The following is a 13,352-nucleotide window of genomic DNA, read 5'->3' as shown; positions in this document are numbered from 1 at the left end:
TATCATTACGCGCAAAAAAAAGTCTGGACAGCCTCCGGAGATTTTCTCTCATTAGAATTTAATCAGAAATCAATTCTCATATTTTAAACATATTAAAGTGTAATTTTTTTAAATAAAATGTGAACTTTACGCATGAATTAATGATAATAATCTGACTTTTTAAAATGAGTCGATTAGTTTGATGCATTCAGATGGATTCCAGCTTTGGAATGGAGAACGGAAGGCCACGCAGAGTGTAAACACGCTAAAGTCGCAGGTGAAAACAGCTGATTAAATAATTCTAATGAACGGGATAATACTGTTAGTGATTTGTTTAGAACTCTTTTCAGATTCTCATTAAACTCTCTGCATCCAAAATAAAATAAGTTGGGCCAAGCGCTGGAATAAAGAAAGCACAAGAATTGGATTTATTTGCAATTCAGGACTGAATAACACACAAACTGCGGGGAAAAACATTGAATTGAGTTTTTTTTTCATAATTTGTCAGATTCAAATAAACTTAAGTGTATGCATATGGTAACGAAATGTTTTTCGTGGACAACGATTAATTTTCCAAGTTTAATCTAAATATTTCTCATTTAAAATCACTGAGTGCGTGTCCTCAGTTTTTAAAATCAACATTCAAACGAATTTCTTCAAACAATAAAAGGCAGGAAGTCTTTTTTTGCTAAACAAAAGCGCGCTTGTCCAAACGCGTAATTGCGTCCTGACCCCCTGTTTCCGACTGTAGTAGCAGATTTAATAGGAAGGAAACGTTGCAGCAGCAGAGATAGACTGCAGGGGCGTGTTGTGTTTCCATAAGCAGGTGCTATTACAGATTGGATGGGCGATTAGGGCGGTTTTATTGACATTTTTGGCACTTAAGACTATGAAACTGCCACTTCAAAAAAGGAGGACAAAGCGCAAAGGTAACTTGAAGCCAGATCTGAGTTTAAATATCGTACAGCGGGTGTATTTTCCGTTTTTGAAAAGCATATTTTTCAACAGAGCAGCGGAGCTTATTTCAAAACTCGAGCCTCTGAACTACAGCGAAGCGAATCTGGAAAGGCAACAAGCCCCGGCACTGCCATGGTTTGCTCAATCAAACGGAACAAGTGAACAAGTTGTTCCCTTTTGGCTTCCGACTTTCGCCCGCATGTGAGCGCATTTTACTAAAACAAAAAGCTTGTCACTTGCGGCATCCATCTGCATGTCAGTAAGAGACCCCGCCCCCCTTCACCGCCTCACTTTTTGTGCAAGTGGTGTCATTAGATAAAACTGCAGAAGAGCCAGACTGAGCATGTCTTCCACAGAGGGAATAATAGGAAGGGGGTGGCCTGACACCCTATAGCATGAAAAGAAAAAGACCCAAGGGGAGGAGGGTATGTTTCCATTGAGCACTGGGTCCATATAGCCCGGCGGTGGGGATGCAGAATGCACGGTTTTGTCCTCCCTGTTGTAGAATATTACAATACCGAAGCAGGAGTGAAAGAAAAAAGATGCGGTTATGGGAGACTTGGTTTCACTTATTGGTGGCAGGCATCAAGGAAGTAAGACACAGTCAATTTCCCATGACTTAGCGTGCAGGGTGCTATCATTTTGTCAAAAGGCATTTATGTTGGCAGCAGCAGGCTTCACATTCCGATCAGCTGGAGGCACATGACTCACAAATTTGACCGCATGGGCGGCACAGGTCACCCTCTTCAGAAATCTGTTGAGGCCACACCAAAGTCAGAAGTTGAGGGGGAGTTAGTTAGTCTTGGATGGGTTATTGAAAGCCTTCAGGGGCTTGAGGCTGAAGAGCATCTGGAACAAAACAATGTAAGTTTTGAGTTACAAAACACTTAAAAAATAATCATAAAAGTAGAAAAGGAAGCAGTGCCACAACCTCTTCATCACGAGAGTCCACTGCATGTGTGATATATCTGTGAAATATGATTCTAGTCTGGTGCCCAAGAAAGGTCAGATGACACATATGGTGCCAAAATGTACATTTGGTGATTCTGTCTAGACATACTTGTGTTAAAATATCCATGAGGTTCACCTTTTTAGCATCGACTTTTGCACAGTTGCTTATCAGACATTATGAATTTCCAAATGAATCGGTGCATATCTTGATTCTGACACTTCACTAGTAATATCACATGTCTAAGCTTTTGTTTGAGATCAAGATAATAGATACAGGCCTTAGTAGTTGTGAAGAAATACTCATAGACAGGAAGCAGAAGAAACAGGCCTACCACAAGTTCCTCACTGCAGACCTCAACCCTACATTTTAAAAAGGAATTATAACATACACATATACGTGTGACAGGTCAGGCCGTGCTGTCCCAGGCAGCTGCTTCATATTCTCCCCATGTTCAGCGTAGCACTGACCCCTGGCACTCAGGGCCCTGCCCCCCTGACTGATGGGGCTGTGGAGGAAACTGTGGGAAAACATCTGCTTGCCAAGTGGGTTTTGAGGCATGATGAAAATGGTAGCCTCAGTCACTCACACGTGTAATTTTGCACTTGTTCAATTCCAGCCTTGTTTTCCCTGTCACCCCGCCATGCGATGCTCTGCTTTAGCTCGGCCGCGTTAGTCAGCTGGAGGCCCAATCAGTCTCGCTTTCTCGCACTTTTGATTTACTTTCTGAACACACTTTCCTTTCACCTCAGCATGTCTTGTTCCTACAGCTGGCAAACTTTTATGTGGCTTAAGGTGTGTTTCATGTGAAATAAGTTTATGACCTGTTTGTGTGTGTGAGTGTGGTTGCAAACCCAGCAAGCAGGAAGTGGAATTTTGACATTTATTAGGATATGCTTGTGATAGAGAGCCAGTATATCTGCTGTATCACTTTGCTGTTGGATCTCCTCCCAGTCGGTGAAGCTCTCCCTTGAATAGAAGTCATGATCTACTTAGACTCTTTAAAGAACCATGAAGTTTAATGATAAACAGGGATAAATATGTCATTCAGATGTGCTTCAGAAGCTTAAAACCTTTTCTTCTGTCTAACATTACACAACAGGCTTAAAGAGTATCATTAACAGCTTAACATTTCTTCACACTTGATGGTAATTTGCACAATTATGTATCTATAAAACAACTTTAACGGAAAAAAAAGTATTTTTTTTTGTTTAATTCATCTTGTATTTGTTCTGGAATTCAATTACTTAATCTTGAATTCTTTTTATGTGTATTCGTTTCAGCTGCTTTAGATTCTGAACATGTCCTCACCCAGATGCAAATCAGTGAAAGCATGAGTACCTTTAGAGATGAGAGGAAACCAGACTCTCACAGAACAAGGACACCATATTTTCCTGTTGAGCTGAATTTACCCATGGATCAGTCTGGATGGGGACTATCATGACTGCACCACAGGTTAGGCCAGGCCGGACCAACATATGGGTCTCATTTTATTTATTTTTTTAAAAGCATGACATCATACATTATATGGTATTGTAATAGAATCTGTATTTGTTTTCCGACACATATTTGTGGATTTCTGATCTTGAATTTAAACAACAATAGCCACAGGATACAACTATTTTTGGGGCTGGTTTTTGCTTTGTTGGCTTCTGTTTTGATGGGTTCCATGTTCAAATGCATTAACGTAACATGCTGCATAATACAGTAATGAAACCAGGCTGTGTTTTGCAAATGATGAGACAGCCTTTGTTTAAGGGAAACTCAACTCAGTCCCGCTGATAGTTAGCAAAATACCCACAAGCAACATATTGAGAAACCTCTGCTGTGGAGATGGAGAAAATGAAATGAGCCCCTGCCCACATCCAGTAGTAAATATTGAAAGCACATCTGAGAAAAATGAAAACAAATAAATGTGACTGTGAGCATCTTGCTCCTGTTGTGGTTTTATTTCTATCCCCGCTAGTGATTACATGGATAACAGTCATTTTCCTTTTGGGTTCAAGACAGCCTTCTGATGTGCTGCTCAAATAGTCATAATAAGACCAAGACCTGAAGATATCATTACAAACTGCATGTCAAAGATTAAAAGTTTAAGTAATATGAATACAGACAAGTAATGTGTGTGTCAGAGGCGTAAGGGAGGACATTTATTTTTTCTTTCTTGTGAACAAGAAAAGAAAAATGAGACTTTACCAGTGTGACCTGCACAACAACTTCTTTTAAAGCCAGAAGGACCTTGTCCATCTTAAACAATGTGGAAACCTACATTTTTCGGAAAATATGACAGCATTTGTTGTAATTCATCTTCTTTAGTTTTTATTTTCTTTCAGTAAAATAGATTAACTTGACAAAGATGGGCACACACTGAATCCATCTACTTTATTTTACTATTAATAGTTAAAAAAACAGGACTCAAGGATTTGAAATACCCTAATTTAAAACACACCATGGTCGTGTAAAATCATTTTAACACGACCAAATGCAAATGTTTTTGCGACAAAACATTTTCCTTTTGCAAAAAGATCTGGAAGACACACACAAGTGGCCTCCGTGTGTGTACTAATGTGGCTATTGTGTGATGAGATAGTTCAGGATGCAGTATAAGCTTGGAAGTGACTGACAAAGAGAGCCAAACTTTAGCATTAGACAAAGGTTAAGAAAGTTATAAAACATTCTATCAACTTACTGCAGGAATTTTATCTTCATGTTTTTTACTAGGTAACTTTGTCAAAAAGCAAATAAACTACAAGGGAATCGAAATACTATATAACTATAACAATAATAAAAAATAACTATAGAGCCACTATTATTTGCAAATAAAGAATAGGGCAAGAAATCAAGAAATCCAGGTTAATCTATGGTAATTATTATGTGTTTTTCTTAATGCCAGTTTGAAAGCCAACAATAGAGCACTGAGCTGGAGCTGGGTTCAGTAACTGGAAAACTCTTTCAGCCCACTTCAGACAGCACAAACGTTTGCTGAGCACATCACTAACACGGATAGCTGCAACAATCTGTCCTGGAAACTACAAATACCCACAACAATCGATCAAACTGACCAAAAACTAACTGCAAAGACTTTTTTGAGAAAAATAATTGCAACTGTGAACCATCTGGCAGACTTTAATCTTACATTTTATTGCTGAAAAACGTAATTTTTGAGTCTATCTGAGTGAAGACTATAGAGAAAAAAAGCTACACACATTTATGAGATAATAAATGTTGAAAAATGGTGAAAAATACTGGAAGGGGAGGGTCCCACCTCTGCTGTTTCCCTGGCCCCCCAAATGTCTAAATCTGCCCCTGTTCATTAGACCATTATAATGATTAAATATATAGTTTTGCTAAATCCCCCTAAATTCTATTTCTTAGTGCATATAGGCTCTAACAGCTGACATTTGCTGCTCATTAAACCTTTTTTCAACTTTGAATACATTCAAGCACAATACCTGACTTGCATTGTAGCCGAGTAAGAATGTAAACAGAAGACAGAAGCACAGATGTGGGAGCTTTGATAACAAAAAAAAGAAAAAAAAAGAAACTTCAAAGACACATAATGTGGAAAATAACTAAATTTAAGAATAGTTAAAGAAATTAAAATGGTAACAAGCACCTACACTAGATGCACATTTATAAATTCTAAGCAAAATTTTCCCTTTTTTTTATCATCCTCCTTAATTTCTGTTGTTTATAGCCTGTTGTATTTTTTTTTTTTGCCTATTTATTTAACCCTCTGGTGCATGAATTATTACTAAAACAGTACCACATTTTTTAAATAAAATATTTTACTTCTACAGACATGCACATTTATGCTTTTCTGTACTTTTAACTTTTACTCTCTGTGTTGATTTTTCTATTTGATCAATGAAAATATTTATAAAATAATATCTTGTCATATTAATATAATATAAATTTTCTATAAAAACACCTGGATCATTTTTTTCCTCCTGTTTATCACTGAGGTAAACTTGGTAATTACAATGTATGTATATAAACTATATCAAAAGTGGTTATTCTTTACACGTGGCAGAATATTGGTGACTCACTAATGTTCAATGAAGTTGTTAATGTAAGATCCACACCCATGCATACATTTAAAAACAGACTTTAAATATGTGTCCACTGTAGTGGACACTATACATCAAAGGGTTAATTTATTCTTTTTCTTTTGTATTTGCACTTATAATATATACAAACACATGTCATGTTGGGTGTCTGGAATCATCCAAACACCACACCAATATAGAAATTAATGTAGCATCTCTCAAAAATTGGTGAGAATAAAGAAAGTATATGCATGGTTTGCCTTTAATGGGCTAAAACAAGCTGAACATAACATCAAGACATGGCAGGGTTTTCCAAAAGCATTTCAGCAGATCTTCCAGCACTAATATCCTGACACAAACAGTCATATAGCTTTACACAGTAGGCCTAAAACGGTCATTTCCGTGATTAAACCTCTATGTTGTGGACGCTCCACACTGTTCACACGCTAACACACTAACAGCAGGACCTGCAGCCATTCCAACAAAACCTCCTTTAACCCTGCCATGATTACAAACGGAGAGCAATGCTTCTGAAACTGGCTCTCGCTCTGTCGCCTGCAGAGTTTCTTGCAACATAAGCCTGTGTGACTTTGGAAAGAGGTTTCTGTGAATACAGTCACACCATAAAACAAAGAGATGCGTTTGAGGGATCTCAAAAGAAAAAAATAGGAATAGGAGGAATAGGAAGAAAAAAAACATGCTCTGCTACAGTCCAGTGTCCTCTGGGTAAAGGCTGCATGGGTTTAGGATTTTGTTTTGTTGAGCTCATAATTCAAGACAGACATGATATTTGGAGCCAGAAAGGTTTCACTCAGGCTTTTAAAGCAGGCTGAAAGATTTTCTTCAGCTAGGTTTTGGACAGAGGTGTCCCAGTGTTTTGAGAAAAATACATTTGCTTTGATTTAATGATCCTTTTTTTACACATTGGCTTTTGGATATCATGGCATTAATGTCATCACATGACACATGCTCATAAATGATGCCCTGTGAGATGCATGAGAAGGATACAGGTTTTAAACAACACATGACACTAGAAAAAAACAGAAATTATTTAAGTCTGACCAAAACTGTACCTAGTGTACTCTCAGAAGATAAAGAAAAAAACTCCTGCATAGATGTGCTGCACTGACATGATCCAACGTTTAAAAATTTTGCATCTATTTTTGTAAAAACAATAAAGCGTAGGTGTGAATTAATGCAGCCAAATAAAGTCGATGTTGTTCACATATGTTTTTGCTTCTGCTGAACCTGTGACTGAAAAGCAGCTCATTAAGACTCCAAGTCAACTTGCAAGTCACATAAGGCTTTTTTGACTCCTGCTTTGCTCCAATGAGCTAGTTTTATTCATGTAGCATCAACCTCTGTGATGTGAAATGGATTGGACTTATACATACACAGGTTATACAGAAAAAGTTACAAGCTGCACAATGTTTTTAGCATTTTCCCTAAATTCCCTGTCTGTACATGTACACCGGAACAAAGACACTGATATGGCCAGTTTGACTTTTTGGTGCATATAGATGCACTCAATAAGCAGCTTGGTCCAGCAGTTTTAGTCAGCTTTATGTGTAGAAAATCCACTGACTGATGATAGACTGTTGCTACGTTTACATCAGAACCAGATCACAGAGTTTGCCTCTGCAGCATCTGGGTTTGGGTTTGTATGCATTATAAAAAAGTCCATAATGTGTCCTTTGTTTCCATATGAACACCCTCCCAAATAATTTGATGTGCCCCTTGTCAACTACACAGTGTTGAAATAAGTAACCGTGTCCTTTCCTGAAGTGTAAATACCTCAACAGAAGCTTAAAACTTCTAAATAACAAGTTTGAGTCCTGCCTGAAAAACTTGTGCAAACTTTTTCAGAAAAAATGTTAAAATGTTAAAGTTAAACCACTGGTTTCTTCCATCTCACTAGCAAAACTCAAAAGTATGTAACATCATTAGTGTCCAGGGTGTGCCCTGCCTCTCATCTAGTAGCAGTTGGGGTAGTCTACATACCGCCCTGCATTGGAATAAGTACGTATATATGATGGATGTTGAATGGATGGATACTGAAACTGCTATAGCTGCTATTTAAGTTGAGCTTGTTTTAATTACCTTTTTACAGTTTTATATAGACACCAGATAAATCTAATGGGGTGTCAGATCTTTTTTTTCCTCTAAGCTTTGATTTTTGGTGAGCTGATTCTTTTGAAGACTTATTAAAGCGAAGCCACATGAGAGAGGGAAAACTCAGTATTTGGTGGATTTGCTGCGATGCAAAACTTGAAAAATGCTCATGCAAAAAGTGACTAAATACATAAGCATTGCAGCAAAAAAATATTCTTTCAGCTCAGTAAAAGAGGTTGTTTCTCAGTTGTAAAAACATTTTAAAAATTACATTCAATTACTAGTCCTGGGTAATAATTTAAGAAACACCAGGTTAGAGAATAAACCAGTTTACACTATTGTGACTGAACACTCTGTGGGAGTGTGTGGAAATACGTGTGTGTGCTTTATTTAAACTATTCTGAATCAACAGAAAGTATGATGGAGGATCCTGAATGGCTGCAACAGTAAAGAGTTGTTTGTTTTCATGGCTGTTTGGGACGCCTGACTGCGTGGATGCTGCACTTTTTGTGTCCACCGTCTGTCTGCACGAAGCTGACATGACCAGGGCCTCCAGTGTGGCATTGGGACCACCTAGTGTGTGCACTCCGAGCCCCTTTGAGGCGCAGAGGCAGGGCAGGCTGGAAATGATTAATGGGCCAGCAGAGTGACACGCTCCACAGCTCAGCTTCAGACCCCCGGCCAGCTCCCCTGCTGCGCTGCCACCCGACACAGCCAGCTCAGTGACAACGCCACTTGTACGCCCACACACAACACGCTTCTTCGGTGTCACTTACCCATCTCACCCCCTCCATCCGAGTCTCCCCCACCATCTCCTTCCAGAAAAGCATTAAGAAACTCTGCAGTGGAGGCAAAGCTAAGCTCCTTTGGCTGGTACCATCTTTCCTGCAGCGCTGTCGACACGGGGTCTTTTTACTGCAACACAAAGGCAACAACTCACAACTGGATCCCTTCTACATTAATAAAGTCTTGAGATGGGCTTTAATATTCTTTTGTTCAGATATTTTTTCTCCTTTTAGCTTTAAAAACTATGTAAATTGGATGTGGCATGCTGTTTTATTTTTCAACAAGCGCAGGAATATCAGCTGCTAATTGCCTCAGAAAACTTTAAAGCAAAGTTTAGACATAATAAGTCTGTCTAAGGGAGGAAATGGAGTTGTTGGATCCAGTTTGGTATTTATTTCTTCATATAATGTCTGCGGGGGTGTCTCCAAGTGGCTCTGTTTCTCCATAATGGATTTCTACATCCTCCTGCTTGCTGTCTCCATCCCTCATATACCCCAGTGTCCCATTTTTCTCTGGGAGAGAATGAGGAACCACTTATTGGATTTGAGGGGATATCCAGCAGGATTGATACAGGAGAGGAAAAATCACTGGCTACCACATATCGCTCCCAAAATGACCATAAATATCCCAAGGTTCCACATCTGCTCAAAGGCGGGAAAACCTGGGGATTTATCATCCTCCAGCTTCCCTCTGTTCACTGAGTGTTTGTGTGTGTGGGACTGAGGCAGATCTCCCGGTCAGACTGGGAGTAGGGAATCATCCACAGACGGAGGTTTAAGTCGTCCTCCAGTCTGTTGTAACTCTTTCACTTTGAGCGGGTGTGTAGATTGTTTCCATACTCTTCCCATCTCTGGTCCAGGTCACCACAGCTACTGTGGGGCGGATGGCTCATGATTCCTTCACACGCTCACTCCAAACAGTAGAAAGTGACTTCCTTCCTTTTCTGATCGGCCAAGATTTGAGACGCACAGCAGACGGTTTCCTCCCTTCTCTGCTTGCAGGATGCACATATCCGCAGGTGTGTGTTCACGGGTGCCGAGAGGTTTATTTACACAAAAATGGAAGGTCAATTTCTCATGATAGTCAGGAGATAATACATTGTATCTGCTTCCCAGTGAGACAGCCAGCAAAGAAAAAGAAAAGCCTCATAACAAAGAAAAACTATGTCAGATTACACTGTGCAAACTATGAAGAACAGGCCTCTTTTACAGTAGCTTCAATTAAAAAGTATGTATTAAAAGGCTGATACTGTCTTTCCTAATTAATTGGGAGTTAAAGCCCTGATACAGGATATCTTAATCAGGCTGAGAGTCATAGCAACATTTGTTTTTATCATAACTACTGTGGTATAAGCTTCACTCAGTTCCTGAGATTGCTTGCAGCTGCCCAGCTTCAGGAAGAAACCAAGCCTTTCCTCTTCAACCCAGCACCATGTCCTGGAAGCCACCTAGCAACCAACACAAACTTTGGAGGGAAAAAAACTAACACAGTAGTGACTGACCTCCCAACATTTCCATAAAAGCAATCATTAACTAGTAATTCCCTTTTTCTTTTTCCTTTCGAGCAGCGGAAAACGAGACGACAGAGGATGTCCAAGTAGTACCAATTTTCTTCTAAAGTGCATAATTAACTAAACACCTGATTTGGCTCTGCAAATATCTTTAAGTTGAATAAAACTGCTCCTAAATTTAATCTCTGTATGCTGAGACACCGGGTTAAATGTGCTGATGCAATCCAAAACACACAGGAGAAATATTTCTGAGATGGGAATGTGGACAGTTATACATAGGCCTTTGGAGAAAAGTGTAGAAAAGCACAATAAACATGCTGCAAGAACGATGGATTGTCACCTCGGCTGTATGATTTACAGCCTAGTGGCTTCCTGCCTCTTTTCTCCCTTTACCCCCACCGCAAGGGAGCTCACAGCGGAGCTGCCGCGTGCCGGAGTGTTAAAATAACCTCCCTGCTCTGTGGGGGAGATTTGGATCTCAGCCTAACGCTGGAGTCCCTGCAGCAGCCTGGCCTTGTTTAGATGTTTTGGACAGGTTTGGTCTGGAGACTGTTTCCCTCTGACCACAAGCTCAATTAGGCTGTATTCATGCAATGTCAGGTTTACTGTAAATACAAGATACTTACTGGGGAAAACTGGTCAGCTCTACAACACGTTGGTGATTATAGCTCGGATAAGTGGGGGAATTTTTCACAAGCTTCCCAAATGTGTCAAAGCTAACAGAAATTCCCATTATCTAAAATAACTCAATAAAGAAGAAACGTGCAGCATTTAAGGCCCAACCCATGACAAAATGTTAAGAAATGTCCAATTTTTAAAAATATGAAGTCTTTATTTGGCCCTGTAACAAAATTTAACAAAAAAATAAACTAAAAGGTTTTCTGCTTCTGGGTATCTATTGTATCTATTAATGGACAGAAGACATAATCAGATTGTGTTCAACAGGATTTTGAGCAAAATTTAACCCATAAGTTGAAGCAAAATGTCTCAGAAACTGTATGTAACAAATATGTCACCTCGGGTTCTTATGGGTTAAAGCAAAAAAAGTTAGAATAAGTATAAATCATTTGTGTTTGTATCTGACATGTAAGTAATAGTATCTGTTAAAGGTGGGAAAAATACTTCTGCAGAGTGGAAATACAATTTTAGCAACACCTGAGTGCCACATGTGCATCGACTTACAAAGGACTAAGAGAGTGTGGAAGCTTGTAAGCGAGAATTAGCATATAAAAGCCTTGTTTTAAGAGTCGAATTGTTTTTTTCAGGATGGTTCAAGTAGCTAAAAACCGTGAATATAATGTGTAAACAACTGAAACAGCAGTGGTTAAATCAGAGCGTTAAATACAACCTCGAATCTTAAAACGTTAGGCAGGTGGGAAATGGTTTAAATGGTTTCTTTCTTTGCAAACAGTTTCTCCTTAACTTAATTTAATTTATTAATGAACATCCATTTTTCCATTTCAGTCCTGAAAGATATTCCGAACAAGTTACGAGAATAGTTTTCACCACTTTGCATTATTGCTCTTACTTCTAACAGCACATAGCACAGTCGTCACTGTTGCAGGATTTCTTTCTAAATTCTCCATTCACTCTGTAGTGAGAAGAGATCTGGACTGCAGGCAGGTCAGTCCAGGGTCCTCTTCTTCCTCAGCCATTTTTTGTAATAGGTTCAGCATGTTGTTTTGGAGTGCCTTGTTAAAAGATAAATGCATTGACATCCCTTCTATGCTATTTTGATGGTTGTTGCTATAATTTTTTTCTGAATTAATGCTGCCATCACAGATGTAAAAACATGAGCTTTGCTGGGAGCTCTGACTATCATCACAGAGCCCGGCGTTTGGATTTCTTACTGATAACAGTTTGGGTGGTCCCTTTTGGTTTTGGAGTTTACAATGTCCATTTCTCCCACATAAATATCTGAGACACTAATTGATCTGATTACTATAAATGCTTCCACTGTAAGATGGTCCATCCCAGATACATTTGTGCCCAAAAATTTAGAAAAGATTAGCATAAAGCTTCTTTTTCTGAGGTTTCCCATAATAATCTTGGTCCATGTGAGTGTATCAGGTGTAGCTGAAGGTAGTTCTTGATAAAGAGGGATCTGAGATCAGAGATGCCCGGTTTAGATTCACTTTGCCCTAAAATTCCTTCTTATTCCTTCAATCATTTAATGACATTCTGCACTGTAGAAAGACTAATATTCAAATTCTTCTCATCTTTCATTGAGGAAAATTGTTTGTGAACAACCAAATGATTCTTGTGTGATAAAGTGGAGATCCTTAGCTTTTGTATCTAATTATGCTAGCTATTACCTATTTAAAATAACTTTTTAAATCTTATTGCCCCCAAGCTTAATTTAATTTAATTTAATTTAATTTAATTTAATTTAATTTAATTTAATTTAATTTAATTTAATTTAATTTAATTTAATTTAATTTAATTTTTAAAAGGCCTGAAATACAAAAAAGTACATATTAAAACTGAACTCTTCCTTTAAAACAGATTGCACTGATGGAATCCACATACATTAAAATCTTCCTTTAGAAACAGCAAAGATTGACCAGAATTCACCTTTTTTTGGGTTACCAATGTTAATGACTCAGGACCTTTTCATCAACTTTCTTATTAACTTGAGGAAATAAAGCTGAAAGAGGAAGGAAAAAGCACTCATGTCAGTGTGGTTCCACACCTACCATGTGAAAGCACTCAGTTCCTGAGAGAAAATATACAAGACATGAAACCAAAACAAACAAATATATCAAAAACTAATAAGCTTTTATGAGATTATGACTCAAAAGAATATTTAAGCAGCAGGCACAGCAGGTAGTTAAATTACTGACAGAGCTGCCTGCTTGTTTATGCACAAGTACGTAGCGTGAAAAGAACTTTTCCCCAAAACCGGTGACAGAAGGATGTTTCCCCACCAATCCATCATCTTTGTGCTTTAAGTACAGCCCTGTTTTCTCTAGTGGTCAGTCAGGAAACAAACCTCAAACATTTATAAAAT

General features: G+C 38.5%; 1 protein-coding gene across 1 annotated transcript in view; it reads left to right on the top strand.

Annotated features, from left to right (window-relative positions):
* The window catches only part of ntn1b (netrin 1b), a 41,964-nt gene that overhangs the window by 1,561 nt on the left and 27,051 nt on the right, over positions 1-13,352 (top strand). The gene's annotated exons all lie outside the window — the stretch shown is intronic.

This window comes from Melanotaenia boesemani, chromosome 2 (assembly GCF_017639745.1).
Source record: "Melanotaenia boesemani isolate fMelBoe1 chromosome 2, fMelBoe1.pri, whole genome shotgun sequence".
In the NCBI taxonomy this organism is placed as follows: Eukaryota; Metazoa; Chordata; class Actinopteri; order Atheriniformes; family Melanotaeniidae; genus Melanotaenia; species Melanotaenia boesemani.
Note: the sequence above shows the minus strand (reverse complement) of the source record. Positions and strands in the feature narration are given on the sequence as shown.